This window comes from Ceratotherium simum, chromosome 5 (genome assembly GCF_057802395.1).
Source record: "Ceratotherium simum simum isolate JZ-2026a chromosome 5, ASM5780239v1, whole genome shotgun sequence".
In the NCBI taxonomy this organism is placed as follows: Eukaryota; Metazoa; Chordata; class Mammalia; order Perissodactyla; family Rhinocerotidae; genus Ceratotherium; species Ceratotherium simum.
The window spans coordinates 73141186-73168545 of NC_141904.1; the positions used below are offsets into that span (position 1 = coordinate 73141186).

Genomic DNA, 27360 nt, shown 5'->3' on the forward strand with positions numbered 1-27360 from the left:
GAGAAACATAATCATTCTCAATAGATAAAGAAAATGCATATCACAAAAGTCATCACCTTCATGATAAAACTCTCAGCAAAGTAGAAATAGAAAAGAACTGCCTTAATATGATAAAGAGTACGAACAGAAAACCTACAGCTAACAACATTCCTTTTTTTTTTTTTTTGGTGAGAAAGATTGGCCCTGAGCTAACATCTGTTGTCAATCCTCCTCTTATTGCTGAGGAAGACTGGCCCTGGGCTAACATCCGTGCCCATCTTCCTCTACTTCATATGTCAGATGCCGCCACAGCATGGCTTGATAAGTGGTGCATAGATCTGCGCCTGGGATCCAAACCCGCAGACCCCGGGCTACCGAAGCGGAGCACAAGAACTTAACCACTACGTCACTGGGCTGGACCCTAACATCATTCTTAATGATAAAAATTAAACTCTTTCCCACCACCATCAGGAAAAAGGCAAGAATGTCCTCTCTCACCATTTGTATTCACCATTGTATTGGAGATCGTAGACAGTGTAACAAGGCAAGCAAAGAAAATAAAAGGCATTCAGGCGGGAAAAGAAAAAAAGTAAAGCTCATTATTCATTGACAACATGATTGTGTATAGAAAACCCCATAAAATCTACAAAAGAAAAGAACTACTTAGATTATAATGTGAAATTAGCATTGTTTCAGAATACAAGGTCGAACATTAAAATCAGTTGCATTTCTAAATATAACAATAAAACACTGGAAAATGAAAGTTTAAAAATCATACTTACGATAGCATATAAAAACATCAAATACCCAGGAAGAAATCTAACATGTATGTGTGATACTCCTACGCTGAAAACCACAAATATTGCTGAGTTAAACTAAAGATGACCTAAATAAAAGGAGAGATAAGCGATGTCCACTGACTGAAAGATTCAACAATGTAAAGAGGTCCAGTCTCCCTAAATTGCCTTATAGATTCAATGCAATTCCTTTCAAAATTCCAACAGGCCCTTTTGCAAAAATAGATAAGATGACTCTAAAATTTACATGGAACTGTAAAGGATGTAGAAAAGCCAAAACAAATTTGAAAGAACAAATTTAAAAGACTTACACTAATTGATTTAAACCGACAACAATTAGGACAGTGTTGAAGTTGCATAGACAGACAAATAGATCAATGAAAGAGAATGCTGAATCTATTCAGAAATAGATCCCCAATATTAGGTGAATGTTTTTGCTTTTTGTTTTTTAACCACAGCACCAAGGCAGTTCATGGGGGGGGGAGTTTTTTCAATAAACGTTACTGCAAAAACAAATATCTACATAAAAAAATCCTCACTGCCTATGTCACTCCACAAACATTTATTTGACATGGATCATAGATCTAAATGTAAAACAGTAAACCATAAAGCTTCCAGAAGAACACACAGGAGAATATTTTCATGACCAGGGCAGGACACACAAAATGTTAACAATTTCGAAAAATGATAAACCGGATTTCTTTAAAAACTAAAAATATCTTGTCATAAACAGCATCATTAAGAAAATTAATAGGCAAGGCAGTCTAGGAAAAATATTAGCAGTACACTTGTGTGCTGAATATATAAGTAAATGATGAAAAGATAAAAATCCCTATAAAAATGGGCAATAGACTTGAACAAACACTTCCCAGAAGAAGATACATAAATGATAAATTAGCATATGAAAGGATGCTTAACAGCATTAGTCATGCAAATCAAAACCACAGTACTGTACACTTTCTCATTTACTAGAATGGCTAAAATAAAATAAATGTTGGCAAAGAAGGTAGTAACAGAGATCTCCAAATATTGCTGATGAGAATGTAAAATGGTATAACCACTTTAGATAATTACTGTGTGTGTGCGTGTCTGCGTGTGTGTGTATGATCTGGGACACAGAAGAAAAATCATGTTCACAAATGAACGCTCTACAAACGTTTATATAATCTGTATTTATAAGTGTCTCATTTGTACCTGTTGGATTTTAATTTATGAGATGACTGAGTGATGACACAGAGAGGTTAATGCCATTGAAAGAAGATTTATTACTTACATTTCTCAACAGAAGCGGCATGCCATGCCACACAGGGCCACATGGAGAAGCACCAGTGCGGGAGAGGAAGCAGAAGCAGGAGTCAGGGGAAAGCATGGGCTGCAGCCTTTACTGAAGGAAAGGCAAGGCAGGGCAGCGTAAACAGCTCAGCATTGGCTCGTTTAAATAATTATGGAGGGCTCTGGGGCATAAGGCCTGTTCCCAGTTGTTTAGTACCTGATTCTGGGTTGATTTAGGGCAGTGGAAACATGGGTTTGGTGTCTGAGAGGTACATAAAGGAGGTGGTTCAGAGCATGGGCTCTGATCACAGGAGAGATGTAAACAATCTTGGCCAGTAGTGTGGCCCTGTAATTAATGGAAGCCAAACAGACAAATACAGAATCTCATAAAATGCACAACAACAGTAGCTCAAGAGCAGAAAACAACAAAAAAGTCCATCTATAGATGAATGAATCAACAGTTTGTGATATATCCCTATAATAGAACACTTCTTAGCAATTAAAAAAATTACTGACAGATGCAACACCACCTAAACAAATCTGAAAAACATGATGTTGAGAAAACAGCCAGACTGTAAAGAATATATACATTACGTTTCCAGTTATATGAAGTCTGAGAACACACAAAACTCTATTAAACAGGAATTAGAAGTGCCTGCCTTGCGGGCTGAGAGGTTGGGATTGACTGAAAAGGGCGACTGAGGGAAATTTCTGGGAGAATGGAAGTGTCCCGTATCTTGGAGTGGGTGCCTGTTTGCAGCTACCTGGGTGTAATTAATTGTCTAAATGCATCAAACTGAACACATAAGATCTGTGCATTTAGTTGTATATCAATTATACTTCAATTTTTTGAATAAAAAAAATTTGTCAGAGAAGATTATACATTTGAAGCACAAAAGTGCTTTATCTACATTTACTGCTTGCTTTTCACGTCTATCCTGTATTTAGAGTCCAATAGGAGACAATTAACTGCAGTCCTTCCAAGCATAGGCTTTGCAGACAGACAATCATAGCTTCTAGTCCTGGCTCTTGCCCCTGGTTCTTATCCCAAACTCTTTGTGACTTTTTTTTACCAAGGTACTTATCCTTTCTAAGCCTCAGCTTTTTCACCTAAAAAAAAAATGGGGTAACAGTACCTACTTTTTACCTACATAAACGCTCTGGCAACATCACAATATAGGCGAGCCACATACTGATAACAGCAATCACAGCAAAGCTAATATGAATGATAACATTGCCAAAACCTACATCAAACACATCTCTAGGATGGATAATTATATGGAATATGCATTTTCTTCATTTGTACTGTCTATATCACAATAAATTTTGTATTTTATTTTTTACAATAAAACCTGACACTTTATACAGCTGACACTCAAAAGAAATAATGTATGGGAAAATGGCATGTCTGTTATAATCTTGTTTCTCAAAAGGTATGAATTGAGGCACTGCACTTACAACGTGCTCTTCATGTCTCATTGCATATGATCCTTACAGCATGCCTATTAAGTAGATACTATTATCACTCTCATTTGATGGTTGAGGAAACTGAGGCCTAGAGAAGCGCTATGCTCGAAGATGGTAAATGGATAAGTGGTAGAGCCAGGATTTCAACCCTAACATTAAGAACTCTGGTTCTTTCCATCTTTCCATCCTGACAGCCTCAGCAAATTGGCTAATTCCAATCTCATGACTGCAAGATGGTTGTCTTCAATCAGGAATCACATCTTGACACAGTACCCAAAGTCCAGAACAAAGAAAAACATTCCTCTTTGTCCCTTTTTAATCCAACCAGTCAAATAACTAATATAGGTGTGTTTTCTCCTTTATATAATTCCTTTGAAAGGAAGAAAGTAGGAAGTGGCACATCTAGCTTCATAAAATAGTGCAGCTGTGATTTTTACATGTGTGGAGAGTCAATGGATTCAAAGATTCTGACGGGTCAATGTCCACAAGTCACAAGCGAAGACTTGAGCAAATGAAGCCAAGCTCGAGTGACTGGGAGAATCACAAATTAAGGTGTAAATTCCACACTGCTTTTATGTATGATTGCAACAGAATTTGGAGTATCTAATTCATATTACTTCAAATGTTAAAGGATAAGTGTATATAAGTCTAAACTACGGATTTTCTGTAAAACAACTGTGGGAATTGAGTCCTTGCAAACCACAGAATTAATCATTTACTGACATTTGTGGGCTTAAATTGCATTAGATTTCTTATTTTGAAATCAGGTTTTAAACAAGTAAAACACTACAAATAATTGACCATCCTTTATAGTATAATAAACTGAATTAGATTTTATATTTATATTTGACCCAAAATCTCTTAGGGAGTAATACTGTAGGACATACCAAAAAAATTACATGCTAACTTGATCATTAAATATTAAGTATATGTACATTTTAAGGCACACTATAAAGTGAAAACTCTTACTTAACTTTGCAAAACCTTTATATCTATCATCTTGACACACTAAATGGCTGTCATAACAAAATCTAATGATTTTACTATTTCAAATAAACAAACATAAAATTGCAATTTTAATGTCAGATAAATACAGATTAAAAAGAGATCTCTATTCACGCCCATTTAAGAGTTTTCTTAGCTATCAAAATGAGCTACAGAAGAACAAATGGGAATTGCATTCTATTTTATTTCACCTTTCTGCAGGGGCACAGTATGAAATTCTTTTCATGTAACTTCCTTGTTAAAATTACAATGTATCAAGTAGAATACCGACCCACTGGGATAATGGTAAAATTACTGTCTTGGCATTCAGACTTCATTTCCTCAAAGATTTTGGAAGTTGTGACAAGCTACTAGATGTCTTCAAACTACAAAGAAAGGAAAAATATTCTTATGTTGGCTGGCACAGGACAAGACAGCAAACAAAGGCGAGTGTTAGCCTCGGGCAATGATTCTCTACAGAGATTCCAGATCTGAGAAAACCACTTATCAAAATATTTGTTCTTCTATAGTGATAGAGGAGGTTTCCAACCAAACATGTAACGTATAGTTCATCAAGAAAACACATAAAAGTCATTAATAAAGTGGGAGACTGGAGGGAGAATGCTAAAACATATCTACCCCATTAACTTCCTTACCTGGATTGACTACCAGAAATACTCCCCTTGATCTTGTGGAATTAACATCCCTTTCTCTGTCTTGTAACCTGCATTAACAATGAGGAATACACTGTGCAGTTGGAGGCAAAATGTATTAGGAAAATATATCCAGTGACTGATAAATAATTATAGTGATGGAACACAAGCTGGACTGGCTGGTAACAAACAAACTGTGTAGCTCTGAGAAGTTGGCTGAGTGACTTCATCTCTCCCAGACTCGTCTTTCCCATCTGATCAAACGGGTTAATAATAGTACCTACTTCATGGGGTGTTTATGGGATTCAATGAATTCATATACATAAGGCACTTAGAAAGTACCTGATATATACTGTGATTAATATTATATACAAGTTACCTAATAACAATATAATTATATTATAAATGAGTAAAGCAACAACTCAAGCAAGACTATCTTAAACACTACCCAGGACATACAAAAAAAGCATAAAGTCTCTTTTCTCAAGTAATGTTTAATCTAATTAGGAAGCACAGGAGTATCTGTGGTGTTTGCTAGCCTTTACCTAGCATCTGTTCTGCTTTGATTTTACTTTGATGAGCTGCCTCTCCCAGCTACGCTCGCTCAATATATAATCAGCTTCCGTATCAGCAAAATTTTGATCCACAGTGGGTTGAATCTGCGGATGCAAAACCCACGGATACAGAGGGCCAACTGTATTCATTGTACTACGCCATCTTACTATACTATACGAGACTTGAACATCTGGGATTTTAGTATCCAAGGGGGTTCTTGGCATCAAGAACCGAGGCGGTGGATACCGATGGATGACTATAATTGAGGTGGAGCATTTCCCACTTCTCCTTGTTCTTTCAAACATCCAAGGATAGGCATGTCGCAGATCTGGCCAAAAAGAACCAATTTCAGAACTTGTTATCTATTAGTAAGAAAACAAGGAGTCAGAAAATCACCTCACCAGTGGCAACACCCCTAATGGAAATCTGGTCAACAACTTGACTCACTGGTAACTGGTCTGCAGCTGTAGCCACCACATTCACGTGGATTCTACAAATATATTTACGTATACATATACATATTTAGCTATCATTTTAAATGCCAAATATGAAGAAAAATGATTCCAAGCTTTAATCCAAGCTTCATTGTTACAAATATATGCAAGCACAGGCAACTTCATCCTATCTTCTGGGGTGCTCATAGCCAGCCATTTACAGATTAAAACAACAGATTACATTATGAGTTAATTTTCTTGCAATTCTCTTTTTATTATACTTAGGGCCTTATGTTGGCTTTTTTGAAATCATGTGAGTAATTTTGTTGTATTACCTATGAATTACATGTCAGTATATAAAGGGAATGTTACAAAATATTAGTTATATACATGATTTTTGAGAACCACTGACTCTGGGGAGGGCAACTGAAAGAATAATACTGTTGTCAAAACGTAAGAAGCTGTGAATGCCAGGTTAACAACATTTTTTAAAAATTTTCCTTCAAGCAGCAAGAAGGTATTATAGTTATGTGATGAGACAGTGGTGTGAAGACACTTGTGTTTGAAGATAACTTATATGATAACATGCAGGGTGCCAGGGAAGAGGAGAAACCAGGGAGGCTGCAGCTGTGGTCGTGGCACTGTGATAAGAAAAGCCTGAATAGGGGAAATGGCTGGGGAGATGGATCTGAGGAACAAGGCAAAGATGACTCCAGCATGATAAGTGACTGGGTTTGGAAGAAGAGGAAAGAATCAATGGTAACTCTAAGGTGCTGTTTTCCCTGACAGGGGAGACTCATGGTCCTGAGACAGAAATAGGGTGTGAGATGAGAAGCCACATCTGGAGAGAAAGATGAGTTCAAGTTCAGACATACTTGAGTTTAAATCAACAGCAAGACATTCAAATGGAAATGGTGGACAGAGGTTGCCAATTTGGGACTCGGCACAAGAAAGAATCGAAGGCTGACAATACATAATCAGGACACAGGAGTAACAGAGTTATAGACAGGAGGGATCCTCTAATGGAAAAAAGAGGGGGGGAAAAAAAAAGAAAAGGCAGTCAAGGGCTGAAGCCCAGAAGACATCTACAATTGAGCAAGGGAAGAATGATAAAAATCAGCCAGACACAGCAGCAGTTGGACATGCGGAAAACCACCCCAAAAGTCCAGTGGTATGAAAGTCAACAGAGGTAGAGTGACAGAGGAGAACAGCAGCAAATGGCACTGAGAGCTTAGAAACAAGGATGGAGACACAAACCTCGAACTTGACATTAAGAAGCTGCTTGTGATCTCTGGAATGCCATTTCTATGCTGTTGAGATCAGAAGGCAGAAGGGAAGGCAATCAAAACCAAGATAAGACATGAAATCAAGGGGGCAGGTGGAGGCCCCCTGTTCTAGAAACTCAGTGGTGTAAGGGAGGGCAACAGGAAGAAACCTCAGGTCACTAATTACTGACTTCCATACAGGATATGAAAAGATATGTTGATTTGCACAGACAGAGATTTTAACCTAGATTTGAGAATTGGGGAAAAAACCACATCTACTCCAAAATATCACCCGGCAAAGAGAAAAACAAAATGAAATACACATATATATTTAAAAACTGTATCCAATGATTCTTTAAGAAATTAAAGAAAGTAACACAAACACTTTCTCTAAGCCCTCAGACTTCAGGATGTGATCCTCCCATGTGGCTTGGCCATGAGGCTGATGTTCTGGGTCACTGTTTTCATGAAGGAAAATAAGGGTAAAACACAGACTCCTAATAGGAATTTCCTTCACAGCAAAAAATTGTGGGTCATATCTAACTGAAGATTAACCTCTAATGTTCTCAATAAACTTATTTTTTAAAGAGTTTAAGCAAAACTCTGGATTTATGTCTTACGGATCATAAATTTTCTCTAGAAAATCTCTTTTGTGGTAAGGTTACAGAATAAAAATATGTGCAATTTACTAAGTCAACAATGGTTACCTTTAATTCATAAAACTAGCCGCTACTGAGTGACTAGTATGTTTTAGGCACACAATAGCTTTAAAATAAACTTAGCTTCCTAAAATGTAAATGAATATGCAAATTGACTCAATATTCTAACATGTATTATTAGACGCTGAGTTTTTGGTTTTGTTTTTTTACTTAGAAGATGTCACACAAATTCTGACTAGCAAATTGAGAGTTTTATAGCTTGGCAAATTTGTTTTCACTTTAGAACGATTTATGACAAGGAGTCTAAAATGCACTGTGGCTAATTAATGACTTTTTTGTGGTTTGACATACATAACACATTAGCTTTGCAATATTTTCACCTCAGATCCTACTGAATCATCTCCTTCTAAAACTTCAACACATGTAAGTGGTTGAAAGAATAGAAACTCCATTTTCTCTTCTGTCTCATAACAATTTCCGGTGCAAAGGTGATTTGCTATTGAACATGAAAGAATGGACAATGGACGGACATGGAAGGTTAAAAGAAGATTACATGTGACTTCAAATTTCCAAAAAATATAGCATACTAGTCTAGAATTCCTAATGTTGTTATAAAGTCTAGGTGCTCACAAGAAGGGAAAACATTTTCATTAATGCCAAGAAAATACTATACCTATTTGAGCAGAATAATTACAACTACTACTGATTTAGTGTTTCTGTGCTGGAAACTGTTATTTTTTAATTTTGACAAGTTGAATTTACAGATGAGGAAACTGAAGCTCAGTCAGTTTCATTTTCCAAGACTATATATATATATAAAAATATATAGTTAGGGGGATGAAGCTATGTAAAAACTTTGGTTGGGATTGTTTTAAGAACGGGATCAACACTAGCTGCTGCTTCTATTATTTTAGCATCTGCTAAGAGGAAGCCCACTTTGACAGTAAGAGATGGGTCACTGGCTTGAAAATTCTTATAGAAAAGAAATATCAAATATACACCCCTTCTCCCAACCCCCTTTTACCGCCAAGCCACGATAGAGTAATCTGGAACAGAGTGACTGACAATTCACTCTTGAGAGGTGGAAAAGGAGAGATGGCACTTTGAATGGAGGACACAGAGGGAATAAAAGACCTAGGGAACATGGAAGAGAAGAGATGAAACTCCAAAGGGTATGTTTTATTCTAGCTACACACCCAGTGAGAGATGAGGATGAGCTGAGAACTGGAGGCAGGCTCTCAATAGGCTGTGAACATCCCATCTGTTGTAAACTTCCTAGTGCATGTCATGCTGGCATGCTAGGCTATAGGGCTGTTCGCTAGCAGACAATTCCATCAGTTCTCACACTTATATTAAACACACAGCACTACAGTTACATATTCCACACAGTATTTCCTATTTTAGACAAGTATTAAACAATGTATAAAAAAACAAAAGAACTCACAATGTATCACCGACATTGAAATCAATGGATCCCATTCCCTGAGCAAATCAATAAATGTAAAATAAGTGTGCAATGAACTTGAGCACTAAGGGTCCTTCCAGTTGGAAATGGTGGAATTTGGTCATTAGAGGATATTACCGTTTAAGAGGCAAAGTTCCAATGTCTTCAACAGGGCATCGGTATGCGCCTTAAGGACAGCAATTTACCTGGGATTAATCCATTTACATTCAAGTGAAGTGTGACCAAGTATCCTCTGGAATTCAGGTCCCTCTCATCCTCCTAACTACACTGGCAAGAGAAGTAGGCAATTTAAATACACCACCCATTTCATTTACACAGAATTCTAAGGCAGCAAAGTAATGAGAGGGGGAGGGGCTCCATTCACTACCCCATCAGCTCAGAGGTGTGACACAGGAATCTGTCAATGCATATTGATTGTACACAAGGTTCTCTAAGTCAGACTTATTCTAGGTTTGGTCCTGAACCAGAAAACCACTCTTTATAACCATTTCAATAAGAGTTTATCATTATCCTTGGAATAATGATTTCATTAGATACAAAACTCTTCACATGATTTAATACTTTATGTGAAAAATCTCTATACTCTAAGCAAAAATCTTTCTAGAACTACATTTCATCAGGCAGATTTTTTTTTAATGAGTAAGGAGTAACTCAGACTTTGTTCCTCCTAGCTACTGAGCTGTGGCTTTGTGAAATGGAATTTACAATTACTAAGAAGAAAACAGCCCCAAATCCCACAACTCCTTTCATTTAATTATTCATGACATTGATCAGCACATTTATTTTTAAAAACAGATAAAGTTAGAGCAGCACTCACACAGAAAGAAAACTTCTTGCTAACTTGCATTACTGTGGACTGGGGAAGTTTCTTTTTCAGGGATTTGTACTTTACATATGTAAACCTTAAAACCAATCAAATATCATCACAATATATTTAAAACAAGCTTACAATGTTAAAAGCCATCTTTGCAGGTGACACTTTTCATCCTAATTCACTCATCAAGATCAATTTCTGTTTATTGTTCTTAATCATAAAAATTAGATAACTCTGGCAATACTAAAAATAAATGTGGTAATGATGAGGAAAAGAGGATGGATAAGTCATTTGGGAGTTTTAGAAATTACTTCAGGTTTTACAAATCATGTTAACTTTGAGTAAATCACAAGACATCAGTTTAACAGAACAGACTTTCTAGTCACCATACCAATTAAGGGTATCTTGGACATTTCTAGAAGAAAATTTAGAAGACATGTAGGTTCCCTTAGAGTGGAAGATTGTCTGTATATATGGCAGCCAACAATTCCTCTTAACGCTCTCCACTATGCTGCCTCTCCCATTAAGAAGGCGTCTGTTTCCCCTACTGTTGATTCTGGACCGGTCTTGTGACAGGCTTTACCTTACACAATGCAGTAGAGGTGCCCCCACCAGTCCCAGACTCAGACCTTACGAGGCCTTGCAGCTTCCACTTTCACTCTCTTCAAATGTAAGAGAAAGAAAAGTAAGCCTAGATTACTGAATGATGACAAGTGAGAGAGAGCAACTCATCCAGGTCCCAGTCAATCCAGTTACCTCAGTGAGGGACCAAACTTGTGAGTGAAGGCATCTTGGATCATCCAGGCCCTGTCAAGCTACCCCAGCCAACACCACATGGATCAAAGATGTGCTGTCCCTGAAGTGCCCTGTTTGAATTCCCAACCCACTCACACAGAACTGTACACAATAAAATGAATGTTTTAAACTACTAAATGGTGGGATGGTTTGTTAGTCAGCAATAAATACCTCATACATTTATAGTTGAATTCAATACAGTGTGATTTCCATAGTTATACCATCTTCCTTAATATAGTAAGCAACTCACACTAATTCTATAAAAGAATCAATGAACAAATACTTCCAGAGGCATCCACTAGATGTAAGGCATAGAGATAAAACTAATAACAGTAACATCAACTGTTTAATGTGAGCTTAAGCATGATTATTTATTCACCAAATAAATATGGAATGCCTACTCAGATTCAGGGAGTGTGTCAGGCACAGGTGACCAGCACTCAGAGAAATTTTACAGTTCAGAGGGATATGCAGGCAAGTAAAGGCAATTATAATGTAGTATAATAGCTGCCATCATAGCAAAGAGTTAAAATCTAGATGTGGCCATTTTTTTTAAATCTAGAAATAATTACGTTGAAGCAATATAATAAGCATCCCAAGAAAGGTAGCTACATTGCCTTTTTTTTTTTAATAATTTTATTTATTTATTTTTCCCCCAAAGCCCCTGTAGATAGTTGTATGTCATAGTTACACATCCTTCTAGTTGCTGTATGTGGGACGGGGCCTCAGCATGGCCGGAGAAGCGGGGCGTCAGTGCGCGCCCGGGATCCAAACCCTGGTCGCCAGCAGCGGAGTGCGCGCACTTAACCGCTAAGCCACGGGGCCGGCCCTACATTGCTTATTTGTTGTAAGGATTAAACAAGGTGGTTAGCATAGCGCTTAGCATCATAATTAACCCACATTAAATGGTGCTGAAAAATCTAAACTATACAAAGAGTTACAAGAATTCAAACAGGGAAAGATCAGGAGTGGTTTGCAGGTTATTTGTGGATTTTACTTAATCAGTTCAATATTTTTGAGAGCCTACTCTCTGCCAGGCACTGGGGTAGCCAAGAAAGACAAGTTTCCTATCCTCATATTATTCAACTTAGAAAACAGACATTAAATAAGGATGATGAGAGATACAGAAAAGTAGAGCAGAAGACTATCATCTGGTCAGAAAGTATCATTTAATTTGAAACTTGTAAGAGAAGTAGGAGTGAGCCAGGAAATTGCTGCTGGGTGACTGTGTATGTATGAATGTATTTGCGTGGTGGGGTGGGGGGGCGGAAGCAATGGGGTGGGGAAGTGTACTCTAGCCAGTGGTCACAGCATATGTGAAGGCTTGCTCAACAAAGTGATGATGTCCATCATCACTAAGAATCAGAGAACACAGGTAGGAGTTCCATGTGATAAGGCCAGAGAAGGCAGGTGGGGTGCGATTATGGAGGCTTTATCGGCCCAGTCAAGTAATCTGGACCTTACCCTAAAATCAACTGAAATTCACTCAAGTTTTGTAAGGAGTAAGGATTTAAATAGGATTTCCTGTTTAAAAGAAAACATTGGCTGCAGTGTGGAAATAGAATCAAAACAGTCAAGAATGGATATCAGAGACAGGGGAAACCAAACTGGATGCTTTTCTAATAGCTGAGACAAATGATGACATGGTTTAGTTGAAAATGTTGGAACTAAAGGTGGAGAGAACCAGGCAGTTTCAGTAGATATTTCAGATGTAGGGAAGACAAAACTTGCTTGCTAATTCGTTATAGGCTTCAAAAAGAGGAAGAAGTCAAGAAGAAATCCTAGGTTTATAGTTTAACCAATTGATTTGATGCTGGTGTTGCTTTCTTGCAGGGAGAGTGGAGAACACTGATACAAAAGTAACTTTGGCAAGGACATTGATGAGGTCAGCTCTGTAAATATTGAGGCTGACAGGCTGTGAAACATCCAAGTAGAAGTGGTATATTGATCAGCATAAGCCAGATTATGCTGTACTAACCAACAACTTGAAAATCTTCGTGGCTGGAGACAATGAAGTTTATGCTCATGTTTGATGTCTAGTGTAGGTCAACAGAGGGTTCTGTTCATGGCAGTCACTCAGGTCTCAGGCTCACGGAAGCTCCAACATCCGCTTCCATGGCCGCAGAAGCAGATGAGGACACAAGGAACCATGTATTGGTTCCAAAGCCCCTGCATGAAGTGACTAAAAGTGAAATGTTCACATTTCATTGGCCAAAGCAAGTCACCTGATCAAGCCTGCCATCATCAATCGGGCAGGGAAGAATCCTCCTCTCCCAGGGAGGCGTAAATGATTCTCAATAGTTTCTGAACAGTAACAAAGCAAACAAATAGATAAAAAGGTTTAGATCTTTTGATAAAACTAACCAGAGCAAAGAGAGAAAGAAGAGAGACATTAAGTTGAACTTTAAAAATGATGGGCATGATTTTGACAGAAGTAAAGAAAACCACTGGGAGGATTCCAGGTATTCATGTGGGGCAATGGAAAGGAAAGCACCACTGGTAGATGAAAGTTTTTAGTTAGTTTCTGTGTTCCTCTCTTTACAAATGAAGGGGAAAAGAGGAAAAAAAAATTAATGACTCATATGAGCGAGAAGGAAAATGAGCCAACCAAAGACTCTATGACCGAAAGAGCCTAAGAGGGACAGCCTTGGAAAGAAGGGAAGAGAAAAGGTTAAGCTAAATAGGGAAGCTGAAAAAGGTCCTGAAAAGGATGCTTAATTCCAGTCCTAGAGATGAAATCCCACAGAGAAAGAGAAAAGTGGGAGCACTTGGGTCTGAGATGAGTAGAGAAGTTCACTCACAATCACCATGGAGGACAAGGCAATAGTTCCCATTTACAGTTATATAAATTTTTCTTACAAGTGGAGGCTATTCCGGAGTGCAGCATGCACTGATTCCAGTCATGGGAAATATGGATTCCATTTCTGGTTAGGTCATTAACCTGTTATTTGACCTGAGTCATTCTATGAATCTTTTTGGCCTCACTGGTAAAATATATTCTAAGATGCTATGCTTTATAAGAATTTCTGGATTAAAAATAAAAGCTATTTACAGAGATTTTACCTAGTTTTACTCCCTCCTCAGTCTCCTGTTACTTTAGATTCACAACAGGGCATGGCCTCCAATTCACCTCCATGCTCTAATAATATCCGACACTCAGCCCAAACCAAGGTCTTCCACTATCACAACTTACAACTCGCCAAGGATCCCCTTAAACACACTCTCAACTACAGCAAGCATGGAAAGGATGCACTGGTTCAAGAACTTGCCAAGCCAGTTTTTATCAACCAGACAGGCTGTGCTTTGACTTCCAGCCCTCCAGACCTTGAGGATTCAGTTCAATCCTAGATTTATAAGAAGCCTTCTCTGATCATTCGACATGAGTCACCTCAGTTTCCTTGAATTCTTCCCAACTCTCTTGTCTTTTAACATATTCTACAAATATATACAAAATGTATATAGTGAATAACAGCATTAACACTAACATAATCACAAACATCAACAGAAAGCAAAACTACTGAGTTTTCCTAAGGGCCTGACCTTACCTTATGTATTTATTACAACAGATCTATGCAGTAGAAACCAATACTCCAACTTCACAGATGAAGAAACTGAGGCTTAGGAGAGCCAATTAATGTGCCCAAGGTCACAAACTATTAAGTGGCAGACAGAGTTTGCCTGGATTAAGAAGCATACACATTACAACTAGTCAAAAATTCCTGATACTGTTCACTAGACTTACAAATTCATATCAGTTCTTCCAGTCGGACTATACATTATCCAAAAGCTTGCACGATATTTTCCACCTCTGCATATTACTGGTCCTCACACAAGACTCCTTCACTTAGGCAGCAATTAGAGAGTTATAATTCATTCATAGGCAATAAAGTGACATTTTACATTTCCCGTTTCTAATTTGAAAGGCACCTAAAATCCAGAGGGCATTTACAATGCTTAATGGATATGAGGTTTGGTGGTACGGCAGATTGCATTACTGGCCCAAATTCTTCACTCCCTCCTGTATCTATGCCCTTGGCCATGTGACTTAGCAGTTCCTCCCATTAAAGGGGCAGAGGATAGTTCCCCACTCTTGACTCTGAGTTTGGCCATGTTTCTCGTTATGGCCCACAGAGTCTGGCAGAAGTGATAATATTCCAGTTGCAGGCCAAGATCTTAATAGACTTTGCATGATTCCACTTGTCCTTTTGCACTTCTGCATTTGACACGAGAACAGTTTCCACCAGGGAGCTTCTCCTTCAGCCTGCAAGCCAGAATAAGATGTGGAAATACCTCAGCCAGCCAGACCTGAAGCCTGAGCAAAGCAACCCAGTCAAGCCCAGCCAAGATCTGCCAACTCCCATGGACCCATAAAAAAATAAGCAAGCCTAACTGAGTCCAGCAAGGCTACCCCAGCCAACCTGTAAGAATGAAAGCTATACAAATTGCTCTTGTTTGAGGCTACTGAAATTTTTTGGTTGCTTTCTATACAGAATTATTGTGGTAACAGCTAATTCATAGAAGTAAACTTTATTCTTGTTCACAAATATCCCTTCTACACCCCCAGACCTGTGTGTGGACTATATGTCTCTTCCCCTTGTCGTGGGCATGTAATTTGTCAATAGCATGTCAACATATGAGACATATGCCAGGACCTAGCAGAAGCTGTAATGTGCTAGTAATGCTTTGGTTCACCATTTTGCACTTCTGCTATAAGATGTAGAGACCACAAGAAAATCTTGGACTTCCAGCCTCGATATGATTAGATAAGAATTTGGGCGTATAGTTCTTGTGGAGGGGGAGAGTGTAATGTGTATATATGAGACTAAAAGTGTATTTTGTGTGCAGGAGACTAAGAGAGGTAGAGTATGGTATACTATATTATTATTTGTAAACATTCTCTTCTCCTCCTCCTCTTTTATTGGCCATACTTGACTTCTGGCCAATGAAATGTGAGAAAACCTGATGTATGACCAGTACTAGTCAACTCTTTGAATGCAACTGTGTAATTCAACTAAGCCTCTTGGGTGTCTGCCCTCTGCCATGAGAATGTGTCCCAGATAAGGGCCTTTCTTAATCTGGGTTCCCTGAAGCAAACTCTGAGATGAGGAAGGTTTACTGAGGAATGCTCTTGAAAGAAAAAGCTGTAAGGAAGTATAAGAAAGCATGAACAGGCAAAGGGGGACCCTGAAATTTAAAGCAGTTGCAACCAAGGCCTCAGTTGGTCCTAAAGGGCTTTCTGGGGCTGGGATGGCCCTTCAGCATTGTCCTAAATTAAGGGAAGGGGACCAGGATTCTGTGCCCAGGCATCAGCCAGTCACTAGCATGGGTCACGACCCAAGAGGAGGCATAACCTTAGCTGAGACAGTTCCCTGTGAAAAGGGAAATTCTCAGTGGGGGATGAAGCTGTGAGCCACCAGCAGCTGATACTCCACGCAGACGTGGGTAGGTATGTTGGCCCTAAATTGGTGGCCCGGATGGAGCACCACAGTACCCACTATACAGCTGTACCTTCAACCTGGATCTCAGAATGAAAAGCCACCTGGAGCAGGCACACAGTCAATCCACAGCATGGAAGAGAGCCATGTGACCCGCCACCCACTCACAGCTCTCAGGTAATGCAGTTGAGTAATGACTCTCCTTAGAAGCCACTGAGATTTTCAGATTGTTTGTTACCAAGGAAAAGCTGACTGATACACTTGTAAAACAATAAAAAGAGGTAAGACCTCACATTTTTAAATAGTTACATTTTTAAGTGTTTTTTTAAAATTATAATATGTGTTTATGTGTGTTACTACTATATAAACTATCCCAAAACTTAATAACAAACACAATTTATTTGCTGATGATTCTGAATTTGACCTGAGCTCAGCTGGGCAGTTTGTTTGCTAGTTTTGTCTGGGGTCACTCATGTAATGTCAATCATCTGATGGCTTAACTGGGAGTGGACAGCCTCACTCATGTGATTGACTATCATTCTGGCTACTGGCTAGCTATTGGCTGTTGGCTCTGTCTTTACCCAGCCTCTCAAACTCAAAAAGGCGGGCCTAGGCTTCTTTACATGATGGTCTCAAAGCAGGAAGAGGGCAAGAATGTAAGCTCCCAGATCTTAAGGCTGAAGCTCAACATTCACAGTAATACCATTTGGGCCACATTTTATTGCTCAAATTTAATAGGCCTGCCCAGATTCAAGGGGAAGGGAAACAGAGTCACTGCTTAAAAGCAAGTCACCATACAAAGTGCCAAGGAAGGTATTTTGCAGCCATCTTTCCAAACGGTCTCCCAAAGAACTGATGTCTGCTTTACCCTTTTCTAAAGTTATCTTTCTCTGAAGATCAAAAGTAAATTGTATAGTCGCCTTCCCTGCCCCTGAAAAAAAACCCTGCCAACAAATATAGGTAGTAATCTTCTCAATTAGAGACAATTGAAAACATTTACCCACTAGGGGTCAGTACAGAAGAGTCAGTTCAAAAACATGACCCTAAAGCAAGAAAGAAAACTTTAAGGAAAAAAAAAAAAAAAAAAGAGAGGAAGAGGAAAATAAAAAGAGGAGGAAGAAACTGACTAACTTTAAACAACATGGGCATACAACCCAAAATGCCTCCCTTCATTTCATTTTATTCTCTTCTGCTTGAATGCTCACAAAATGCCTGTATTTCTTACTTTATGAATTTTATGATTTGGTGTTAATTCTATTCCCTAGTCTAATCTATGTCTTGGGTAGTGTGTCTGTGTGTGTGTGTATGCGGGCGTGTGTACGTGTGTGTGAATGTATGGAAGGTCAAAGTGGGGTGAGAAGAATGACAAAGAAATAATCAGATTAGTAATAATCAGATGGAAGAATAAAAAGATCAAGGTTCAGGAGAAAAGGCCCATAAGTAATTTCTAGTTAAACGACAAAAGATATTTCCAAGCGAGTCATAATGCAAAGTCATTTACAGCAACAGACAATTATGGCACTATTAGATTAAAAAAAGATAACACCTATTTCTAGAATTTCCCATTATATGGAAATATGCCCTCCACTTATAAGCATCTTCACAGAATATGTGGTTTGTTTCATAATATAACAAAATCCATATATTGAGACTCTTTTGATCCTTTTAAAAACTAACACTGCCACTAAGTACTGCAGAATCAACTCTATAGGGGCAATTACTGTTTAATATTGGTGAAATAGCTCAATAAATTAGTAATAAATATAAACATGTATATCTTTCCATTGCATATGAGAAAAAATTTATTTAATTGTATGAAAAAGTGAGAAAGAGAAAAGCTTTGACGTACAAGGCTCAAATTTCAAAATTGTACAGCCAACGCACTCATTTCCCGGTTGGGTTTACTCAGCAAAACAAAAAGAACTCCTAATAAAGCTCACTAAGAAAAGCTGAGAAAAATGACAAATTGTCTAATATACACAAATGTAAACGCTTTTGTAGGCAAAGGGAACGGGTAGGGTAACCGAGGTACTGTCTACTGGCGCATGCGCTTGCCTCTGGTACAAACGTGCCTTATCTGTATTCCAGAGCCTTCAGAATATTCACCCGAATTAGTAACGATGACTGGTAATCAGCAACTTTCTCCTGCTTTACATTCACAGAGGCAGCTAGCCTGAGTGAGTAGCAGCCATCAGATTAGATCACTAGCTATATTGTTCTGGTTGATTTTAATTGCCTAAAAAGGGTCATTACCATCTTCTGCAATGTGTTAACTTAAAGAGTGAGTATTTCTATATAAGAAATAAAAATAGACTGTGATTCAGTTAAAAAGTACAAGGAAGTATTCAGTTGCATCTTTGCCCTGGCGGCATAAAAATCCTGTCCAAGTCTGATTACACTGATAAACAAACACGCTTACCTGCAGAACTTTTTAAAGATTTTATTTATTTTATTTTTTCCCCCCAAAGCCCCAGTAGATAGTTGTATGTCATAGCTGCACATCCTTCTAGTTGCTGTATGTGGGACTCGGCCTCAGGATGGACGGAGAAGTGGTGCCTGAATGCGCACCCGGGATCCGAACCCGGGCCACCAGCATTGCAGCGTGCGCACTTAACCACCAAGCCACAGGGCCGGCCCCCTGCAGAACTTTTGAAACGTAGTATGGAAAGTCAACACAGATTCCCAAACCGACGACCACAGAGAGCCACCCAAATGTCACTTTCTGCTTTATAAAATGCCAAGACTTCCATTTCCATAGCAACTTTTACATACAGGCATCTCCAAGGAGAAGCAGTTCATGGTATTTAAGAACAACAAGACAAATATTTGCATGGAAAAAGGTCTATGAAAGTGGAATTTTTGAAAACTTGAAGACACTTGCAAAAATATGCCATCAGTGTGCCCTATGATCCAGCCATCCCACTACTGGGAATCTATCCAACGCACCTGAAATCAACAATCCAAAGAGGCTTATGCACCTCTATGTTCATTGCAGCATTATTCACCATAGCCAAGAAGTGGAAGCAACCTAAGTGTCCCTCAACTGACGATTGGATTAAGAAAATGTGGTATATATATACAATGGAATACTACTCAGCCATAAAAAAAGACAAAATCGTCCCACTTGCAACAACATGGATGGGCCTGGAGCGTATTATGTTAAGTGAAATAAGCCAGAAAGAGAAAGACAAACACTGTATGATCTCACTCATATGTGGAATATAAACCAACACATGGACAGAGAAAACTGGACTGTGGTTACCAGGGCAGTGGGGGTGGGGGGTGGGCACAAGGGGTGAAGGGAGTCATATATGTGGTGATGGACAAACAAAAATGTACAACCCAAAATTTCACAATGTTAGAAACCATTAAAACATCAATTAAAAAAAAAAATATGCCATCAGTGTATGCTTACATGGAAAGTTTATCTCTCAGGATATTTGTTCTTTAAATTAAAATCCTAGATACATGAATCTATTCAGGGGATAAAACTGCATAGAGCTATATACATACTCATAATGGTGACAACTAAATAAGGTCTGTTGTCTAGTTAACAGTCATGCACCAACGTCAAAATCCTGGTTCCGATATTATACTACAGCTATATGCAATGTGACCATCGGGGAAAGCTGGGTGAAGGATATACAGAACTCTTTGTACTATTTTTGCAACTTCCTGTGAATATAATTATTTTAAAACAAAAACTTAAAAACTGTAAGTTACCAAGTCTCACCCCCACAGATAACTCAGAAAAGCCTGTAAGGGCCAAGGAATTTCAATTATTTCAACAGAGCAGTAATGTTTCTAGAAAGATCATAAATTGGGAAGCAGTGAAAGATAGAGTATTTTCAGTGCTATAAGAGGGGCTTTCTAACTGAAGGATGATTGGTGAGACTGATTAACGCCCACAAGGTTTTTCCCCCATTTATAAGTAATTATTCAAGGTTTAGAAAGGTGTGCTTTTGCTTTGTTGTAATGCAGTCATTTAGTTCGTTCTTTCATATGCCAATGTTTTACACTAATAAAATAATGAATTTTGAGAATTCCAAATTTCCCCCCTTGCACTAAAATAACCCAATTACATCAAGGACCAGCCCTCGGTATGAAAACTTTTAGCTTATGGTTCCTTTAGGGCATATGTTTGTCACAGAATTTTCTAAATTCAGACCATATCAACATACTCATCTGTTGTCAAGTAATGATTTGTCACCCAGAAACTACAAAATACAATAAAGTCTTTAAATTATACACTAAAATAATTTTAAGTCCAATAAAAAGAAGCCCTAATATAACTACTGTAGAATTTCATGTGAATAGAAGAGATCAGACTTTCTTTCATTCCACTAGTATTTACCAAAATCGTAATACATGTGTGCCACTCCACCCACAGACTATCAGGAAAGGCAGATATTAAACAACTGTGCAACATTAATTAAATTCTAATTCATTATCCTTCTAAAGAAGAAAATTTTAAAGAAGCAAGGAGCTCCAACCTAGTCTGGGAGTACAGTAAAGGCTTCCCGGAGGAACAGCTAGGTGGGTATCACCCGGAAAAATGGTATGATGGGAAGTAAAGAGCATTCCTGGCAAAAATAACACTCATTTGAGAGAGGAGATGAGTTGAGATGGGAATGAGGGGCTTGCGGTGGAAGCTATGAATGCAAGGACCCTGAAGCCAAAAGTGTCACTGAGTTTTCAAGGAAGTTAAAGAAAGCCTCTACGGTTGGAACTTCAAGAATGGGGGAGAACTAGGGCGAAGGAGTCTCATGCAGACAGACTGCATCAGGAGCATTCTTCCTCTAGGCAGTGGGTGTCCAATGACACAAGGTGTCTGGCTCATGGATTCATATAGTCGGAAAGACTGGCGCAAGAAAGGGAGAAGGGGAGGAAGGCTGTTTCTCAATCTGCTGCATTTAGGGAAGAAGTGTCAAGGGAGTAAGTGCTTGGAACTCAGGCTGGCGCATAATAACCCAAGTGAATGTTCTTGTATTTTTAAATAGTTGACTGGTTACAGGGACAAAGGGAGAGGATGGTGCCAAAGACCACTGGTGCCACATGCCTTGAGGACCACTATTTGACTAAAATAAAGAGGAGATCACCTAAGCTGAAACCAGCTTGGGAGGAAAAAGGATGAACGCCATTTTCACCCAATGGGTTTGAAGTAGCAGATATCCAAGAGATCTAAAAGATCAGGAGCAACATGACAGAAAGAACACCCTGGGACGGTTAGCTGCGGACTTCTGAGGAATACGGACAGTCTTGACAGGATCTTTGGTCACAGGGGCCCTCCGGTCACACCCTGTAAACTCAGCACCCCCCCAAAGCATGGTTCTCCTGGGTTTATCAAACTCCGCTGTGAGCCAGGTACTGTCACAGGAGCTGCTCTGCAATAGTGAGTCAAAACAGATGTGGTAACTGCTTGCAAGGTGCCTACAGAATAGTAAACAAGGAATCAGATGAGGAAATAGTTCCAAGTTATGATAATGCCATGGGGGATATGAGGTGTCCTAACTTGGAGGAGGAGGGAAATTAGAGAGCCCTCTCTTAGTAAATGATATTTAAATTGTGACCGAAGGGATGAGCAGCAGTCAAAATCTGTGTGTGTCTGTGTGTGTGCGTGTGTGTCTGTATACACGTGTTTGGGGCTAAAGGCTGGAGGGGGCTACGAGGCAAAGGGAGAGAATAAGCCCACAGGTAAGAAAGAGGTCAACCAAACCACAGACAAGAAAGCAAGCCTCTGCAGCTCTTGCTCCCAAAATCATGGCATGAGATGATGTTGGAGGGACACGCAGTGTTTAAATCCTACATGGCTTTGTAGGTAATATTTATTAGTTCTGAATGCAACAGAAAGCCACTTAGGCGCTTTGAGGAGGAATACTAATTTAACTTACATTAAAAAAAAAATACTGCCCTGACTGCTCTGCAGAGAATGATTTGGGGAAGGAAGCAAGAAAGGAGGCAGGAAGCCAGTGCAATTGTCCCAGGAGAGAAGATGGTGACTTGGAATAGGATGATGGGAGTGGAGATGAAGGGAAGTGGGCAAATTTGAGAAATATTTCAGAGTCAGAATCAAAAGGACACATGCGATCTGAGCTGTACTGTTGCCCCCAAAAAAGAGTATTTAAAGTATTGTAATGGTCCCAAGAATTTTTTATCCTACTAAAAATAGTATATTGACGGGCTCATTTATCAGCAATATAACCAAAGTGGTTTCTGAACTACAGATCTCATCTCTTAATCTTTGAAAGGCAATCAAAGTCAAGCGACTCAGAAAAACAAATGGGACAAATTTGTTCTCCTGTTTTAGAACATAGAAAATTTACAATCTGAGTTATAAAGGCACCTAAGAGAGTGCTATGGAATCGCTATAACATATATAATCTATTTCTTAAAATGTCAATATGTCTGTAATAACGAATATGCCTATCTTCTGAATTATTTTATCCTACTTAATAAAAGTCATTTTTTCTCACTTTTTGCAAGACAGCTTCTTGCACAGTAAAGATTCTACAAATATTTACATTCCAAGTAGCAGAGCTGTTTGAGATGCTATAAAGTTCTGCCGCCACTTCTATTACAAACCTTTATTTCTTGTTTATAACATGTACATAAAAGGGGGGAAATAAAAACGCACTATGGATTGAAACTTGGCATACAAAGTTTCAACCAGGGAGTGCATTTCTCCTGCAGCAAATTTTCAAAAGAAATGTTCCACTGTGTTTAGGAGATAGATGGGGGGAAGTGGGGGGGGGGGGGCAGTGCGGTGTAGAAATCAAAAACCATTTAGCATACTTGATCCATTTCTGAAGGTTTTATACAAATTAGATTTGGGACTGAGATCTGTTACCACTCAATTTCAAAGAAATGTTCTTTCTTAAACTATTCTGTGGGCCCACATGGTAATTATCACCAAACACCTTTGCAAAAAGATAATATCCTTTTTGCAAGGGAAAGAAAGGAATATCCTTTTTGCAAGAAAGGAAATAGTCCACCAGCATTAAGTGACTAATAAATGCATATTTAAACCATGGGAGCAACTCAGAGATGCTCACCTTCAAAAAGACAAAGTAACTCCCTAACATCAGAAGGCTTAACGGTGGTGATGACTAAATCAGAGATGGTGAATAAACATGCACAGCATCAATAAATCCCCATGCCATCTGAATATCTCTCAGTATATAAAATTAACATTATTTTACTGCTAATAACTTACTAAATGGTGATTGGAAAACACAGAACATTGAACCAGTAATATGCTTCTCTGGTGGCACTGGCACAACATAGTGATACACAGATCTGGCAGTTTGAAAGGGGCCATTATATCTATATAGTATTTCAGCACAAAACATATTAAGAGGTAATGAGAACTTCATGTTGGACACAAATTACACTGTAAAAACAAAGCTGGAAGATGTGTATTGAATGTGTGAGAAGGAGTAAGGAACTTATAAAAGAGAAAGACATATTTTGCTAGCAGAGGGAAGAGGCTATTAGTTTGTAATAACTAGGCATATATGAAATGTGACAGTGATAAAATTGAACATAAATCAGCCACAGAAACGCTATAGCTTGTTGTCCGCAGCTAATCTCTGCTCCAGTTGAAATTGCTCAGCACTTTGGTCCTGTTAAATGTTTTGTTGCCATTTTAAGGGACACTTGAGCTATCTGGTTGTGTTGTGAAGGATATTTAAAAGAGTTCTCCTGGAGAAATGAACTTAATGCCTTCATGTCTTCAGGTTGACATTAATGACATCCAGACAGCCAGCAGGACATGGGGCTGAAGGCTATTGTCTGAGGCAGCCACTGCCTGAATTTATTATCCTGCAAATCAATTAGCCACTCAGTGTTTCAGTTATCCCATCTTTAGACAGGAGAGCTACACATTGCATTCAACCTCCCCATCCAACTAAAAAAAATGTGCAGCAATTTGCTCTATTTCCCTGGTGGCTATCAATCCTTTTGGGGGTCCTCAAACCACTTGTTGCCTCTCAAGTGACTTCAAGCAAGCTTTCAAACATCAGTCATCCCTGAAACCACTATTTTTATAATTTGCAGGCAAACATCTTTCCATGAGGGAGGCTGAACCCTCCCAGACGTCTTTTATGAACAACATTTACAAGAACCTGTCTCACTGCAAACAGGGACTGGTACGTATACGGCATCTTGGAAATGTTGCTCAAAAGGTGAATATTAACCTGCAGACAACTTCCTTGCTAGTACCATGGCCCACAAAGAGTTAAAACCACAACCTCGGATGGCAGGTTAGTGCAGCCAAAGTCAAGTTACTGTTAGTAAACACAGCTAGCAAAGCAAAAGTAACACATTTGACTTCGATATTGAGACATAATAGCTCTTTCAAAGGCAATTACTCCTTTCAACCTCTTAAGGGCTCTGACTCATTGTTCTGATTAATTCCTGTTTTTAATCTATTTACACATCAGGATTCTTTTTCAGTTAGTGTGATATTCATCTCTGTGGGGGTTAGACAGAAACCACAGCACATACAGCCTTCCTATTTTTTTTAGTTATTCTTGCTTAATCATTTTTAAATTATTTCTGGATTTACCTACTCACCATTGGAGCTGGGGTTTCTGACCTCCCTACTGCACATCACATATCTCCGTCTGCTGCTTTCTCTAGCTGTTCCCCCCCATCTTGGTTTGAGGTGAACAGACTGGCCACTCCTTTCCCAGAGCTCTGTCTGCTCCCTTCTCTTTGGCTCAGAATGGAGATTTGCTCTCCTCACCACAGCGGGCACCGTTTGTTATCAAATCATTCCTCTGGGCGCATCTCCTTGTTGTAAATCAATAAGCAAATGCAATGCAGGGAAGGACACAAAGATTGGTGAGCCGTGCGGAGCTTTGCACAAGCAGAGCCCAGAAGCTGTTCATTCATTTCAAGCAACCAAAAAAATTCCTGATGGTGCTGTGACTTGGGGTGCCCGGTTGGCTCTTCCTGGTTTTCTGTTCCTCATATTGTTACCTGCTTGGTTCGCTTTGCAGGGCTCCTCAGAGAACGGAGCAGCAGCCAAGACTAGGGTCCAAGCTCAAAAAACCTGGACCATGGTCCATCAGAGAAAACCTAGCAAATAAACGCGACAGGGATTCCGTCCAAGGCTGCAGATTTGAAAGTGGAAAGAAAGTGCAGCTTGGAAAACTTGATCGCTAATCGAACAATCCTCCACCCCGGCTTCTTTAGAGCTGGGAGCCAGGAAGAGGGTTTCCGGCAAAAAGCCATTACATTCCACCCCCTGCACCATGAACCTGGGATTCTTCCTCTGCACCACTACGGTTCACAACTTTTTTTTTTTTTTTTCAACTTTCACTGGCCAAATCTACGCTAAGCGCAAACCAGCGAGACCCACCTCGCATCTCCCCAAGCTCGAGCTGGAGATGCGGACTTCCCCCATCCCCAAACCAATCTTCGCCCTAGAACGGGGAAAAATAATCACCCCAAAGCAAATCAGCTGGGAGAAGCATCTCTTATTCCCGACCCGTCGGGTGCATGTCCCCGCAAACAAACTTGAGGGCTAGGGAGTCATGAAGCCAGTGCGTAAAGTTTGCCCCGGCAGGCGGCTCATCTCAGCACCCGCGGCCGGGCGGAGCGAGGAGCCGGGCATCCCCGACCTACCTGGTCCCTGCACCTCACAAGGCGCCCGCCCCGCCGGCCCGCCAGCCGCCGTTCGCCGGGGCCCGCTGGGCCGCCGTGCGCGCCCGCGCGAGCCGCCGCCGCCTCCGCAGCGCCCCAGTCCGCGCCGTCCCCGGCCGAGCCCGCGGCGCCCGCCCGCCGCCGCCGCCGCCGCCGCGCCAGGCTGCTGTGGCTGCCGCCGGCGCCGAGAGAGCGCTGCCTGCGCCTCCGCCGCTCCGGCGCGGGCACAGGAGGGAGGGAAGACGAGGCGGGCGGGAGGGGCGGGGAGCGCGGCGCAGCAGCCAACGGGGTCCCGCGCCTCTGCGCCCGGACGGACCCCGCGTTGCCTTGCGCTCGGCCGCGTGCGCCCACGTGTGTCCGGCCTCCGCAGGGCCCTAGGCGGCGGCACGGGAGAGGGCGGCGGTCAGCGTGTCGCCGCTGGGTGGCCTCGTTCGCGCACAGCTGGGGCTCGGGGAGCACGGGGTTAAAGGTAGGAGTTCCACTTCTAGGAAAGCCTCCTGTGGCTGCGCTCCCACAAGTGCGCAAAGATTACCAATTTTCATATTAAAGAGGATAATTATTACGGGTTCGCTATGTACCAGGTAGTGGACTGCGCAATTTAAGAGAGTTAGTTCTTGGAGTCCCCAGAGCAACCCTAGATCTATTGTTATTTCCTGATTTAGTGGTGAGGAAATTAATTGGCCTAAGGCTTCAATGAGTGAGAATAATGGCAATTGTATTCTTACGAGGATCCTTTGAGGTAGGTCTTATCACCTTTATTTGCCTAAATACATACAGTGAGTGGTTGGTTGGAGGACGTGGACTTGAATGAAAGCCTGTTGGAAAGTCTTAAGCCCTTGCCTTGGACAGCTAGGCTAGATTTACTTCCATTACCTATGTAAAGGTTATCAGTGCAGCTTTACTTGTAATTCAGAAAGAATTGGAAACAACTTACCTGCCCATTATCATTATTAGGAGAATGGCTAATTAAAACATAATGGAGACATACAGTGGAATACAATGCCCAGCTCAGAGAGGGAGGTACTTCTACTGCTGTTGGCGTGAGGTGACCTTCAAGAGGTACAGTAGTCCCCCCTTATCCAAGATTTCGCTTTTCCCATTTCAGTTGCCCGCGGTCAACTGTGGTCCAAAAATATTA

General features: G+C 40.1%; 1 protein-coding gene across 4 annotated transcripts in view; it reads right to left on the bottom strand.

Annotated features, from left to right (window-relative positions):
- Positions 1-26730, bottom strand: part of CNTN3 (contactin 3) — a 330204-nt gene extending 303474 nt beyond the window's left edge. For 2 of the 4 annotated variants that reach the window (XM_087431353.1, XM_087431352.1), the window contains exon 1: positions 26205-26728. The gene's annotated coding sequence lies outside the window, so the exon portion shown is untranslated. Of the gene's footprint in view, positions 1-26204 lie in introns of all 4 variants that reach the window. The other 2 variants (XM_087431354.1, XM_087431356.1) reach the window with 2 other exon arrangements.
- Between the last annotated feature and the right edge of the window lie 630 nt (positions 26731-27360).